The sequence below is a fragment of the Octodon degus genome, unplaced genomic scaffold (assembly GCF_000260255.1).
Source record: "Octodon degus isolate 3935 unplaced genomic scaffold, OctDeg1.0 scaffold00303, whole genome shotgun sequence".
Classification (NCBI taxonomy): Eukaryota; Metazoa; Chordata; class Mammalia; order Rodentia; family Octodontidae; genus Octodon; species Octodon degus.
The window spans coordinates 914,982-917,828 of NW_004524879.1; the positions used below are offsets into that span (position 1 = coordinate 914,982).

At 38.7% G+C, this 2,847-nt stretch overlaps 1 protein-coding gene across 4 annotated transcripts in view; it reads right to left on the reverse strand.

Annotated features, from left to right (window-relative positions):
• LOC101591647 (neuroligin-4, X-linked) overlaps positions 1–2,847 on the reverse strand; it is a 337,184-nt gene that overhangs the window by 164,620 nt on the left and 169,717 nt on the right. The gene's annotated exons all lie outside the window — the stretch shown is intronic.

The following is a 2,847-nucleotide window of genomic DNA, read 5'->3' on the forward strand; positions in this document are numbered from 1 at the left end:
TCCTCCTCCTCCTCCTCCTCCTCCTCCTCCTCATTATCATCATCTCTGAGTTAGAAGCATGGACTCCCCGAGTTGCTAAGCTATCTTAGCTGTCAGCCAACACCTACATGTCCTTCCTAAGCCTTCCAGAGGGTTGGGATACCAGGTGTGTACCACTGCATCCGGCTCTTTCTAGCTAACGATACTCACCTGAACTTAGATGAGAGTCTCGGTGTTGGGTATGAAAAAAAAAAAATGAATCTGGCATGGCCAAGAATCTTCCCAGTGGGTCCTAATGAGATCCCTATATTTAGATGTGTGAGTCCAGTTGACCGCATTTGCCTTTGTAAGATCAGAAGTCTTTGTATCATTGTCCACAGATAGTACCCAGTGTCTTTATATTTTCTAGTTAGATAAGCTATACTTTGAGAAGGAAACTTCAACATGGGCTAGTACTCCCCTGTAAAATGTCTCCTCTTTCTCCTCATATTTATATGTGCATATGAAAATCTAAAAAATGGGCTTAGCATAACATGCATGTTTCCAAAGTTTTGCTCAAACTCTGAAATATCATTTAAATTGAAGAAGTACGTGACATCCTCAACACCCTATCTTTTCCTCCTATAATTAAGAAATTAAGGGTCAAATCATCTTCAAAATAAAAAACTGAATACAGCTGGCATCTTAACTTGTGGAGTCAGAGCTAAAAGTTGGGGTGAAATTATTGACTCAGTATAGGAGAGAGGATCACCATTTTTAAGCATGAGAAATTATCCATGGAAGAGAAATCTGTTTTCTTTTCCCAATGTCCAAACAAGTATCTTTGTTCAATCTTATTGATTCAAGATCTGCCTCTGAATTTTTAAGTGACAAAAATAACAGTGCTGTGATAAAACATTGCAAGAGAGTCCAGATTCAAGATGTAGTCACGTGGGCTGGCTCAGCAGACTAAGTGCCTGCTTAAGCAAGCACAGGGACTGGGATTCGATACCCAGCACTACATGCTGCACCAGCCCTGCCTTTACTGCGCTGAACCAGCCACCGATTCCGGGGCATGGTGGCGCATGCCTGTAATCCCAGCTTTAGGGAGGCTGAGACAGCAGGATCACTATGAGTCCTAGCTGCGTAGTGAGACCCTGTACCAAATACATAAAAAAAAAAAAGATGCAGGCTCATCATTGCTTTATATTTTCACAGGAAATGCGAAATCCCTGTGGCATTTGAAACTACAACTTATTGCTCACAATTGCTTTGGTACTTTCATTAACAAACAGGTCAAATTATATTTTACGGTGGCCAACGAGGACAAAAAACCCAAGAACATCTGCATATGCTTTGTCTAACAAGTTAGGATTATTTGACTTGCTTGGCATGTGAGTCATATGGCTTCCACTTAATTTTTTTTTTTTTTTTTAGAAAGAATGACCATGTTGATGCAGTTCTATAGATGTAAGCAATTCGAACAACTATATCGTTAGATAAAAATCCCTTGCACAGGATTTCTGTACATTTATTTTCTTTTTGTCTATCTTTTATTTTCCTTTTTTTCTTTTTTCACTTCCAGCTGGCAGGGTTAGCCAGAAACCTATCCATGTGCTGTTGAAGAAATGAAGTCACTGTAATTAGATTAAATGCTGAGTCCCATTTCTGTTCAGAGATGAATTTTGAGGAGATGAGCTGCCCTCGTGTCGGGTGATGATTCTAACCAGATCCTTTGATGGTGACCATTTTTTTTGGATGTGTAAGAGAACTTCAGAAAAGCCACAACTGACAGTTAATGTACAGAGCAGAGCACGAAGATTCTCAGGTAGTTGGTATTGGGTGTAGACCAGAAAAACATTTTTAAAATTTTCTCATAGAAAATCAAACTGTAAAGTGAAAATCCTTTCTATTAGTCATGTAATTCTCAGATACTATAACTTCCATTTTATTGAGGGTCGATAACTGTGTAAAAAAGAATTAATACTTGGGAAAGTCTCCTCTTTCTGGCTCTTGGTTTGTGCTGTTTAAATTTTTATCAAGGCCAGCTGTCAGCTAATAAATTGTGAATAGCAGAAGGGGACTTTCAAGTGTGGTGTGAAGATGCAATCTTGGAAATTAAGTAAGCATACCTAACCGTACCCCTGACGAATCACGGAAAATTTTCTCTAGAACTGGAAGAAGTAATAATGAGGTGCCTTATTCATTCACGGTTAAAAAAAATAATCACAGCTGGCTATCATGGAATAAAAGTTGGATGGTATTAGAAAGGTCATATTGTGGCTTTAATAAAAAAAAATGTGAAAACAGATTCTATCCATCAAAAGGAAACATATTAACTAAAGAAAGTAGGGTATGTTTTTCATTGTAGGTGAGTTTATTTTTCACTTCGTTAAGTCTTTGGACTTTGGACAGGTGTTAGGTGCTGACCAGGGCATAGGCCACCTGCTTAGGCAGGTGTAGGTTTTGGGAGGCTGGTGGCATCTGGGAAGCCGCAGGTAGTTCACTGGGGCAGTGACGTCAGCTAAAAATTTCAAGATCAGGGAAAAAAAAGATGATGGCCTTAAAAGAACAGAGCAGCAACAATGCCAGTAAAACCTTTTTCTTCTTGGGAGAGTACTATTAATTTATTGAAAGGAATCAAGGACTGCATCTACACAAGAAGTTGATAATAAGATGTTCTCAGGAACTGAAAGGGACCAGCCTCAGACTGTTTTTGATTGAGAGACACAGGGTGTTAGCCTTTAATGTAAAGAAATAAACAATTTCGGACATTTCGTCACCCAGACTTTAAAAAAAAAGTGTTATTACTCATCTGGAAAGCCATTCCAAAACGTAAACTCTCCTTTCACTATTTCTATATTTTTATTTCAAGCCATGTGTTCTATG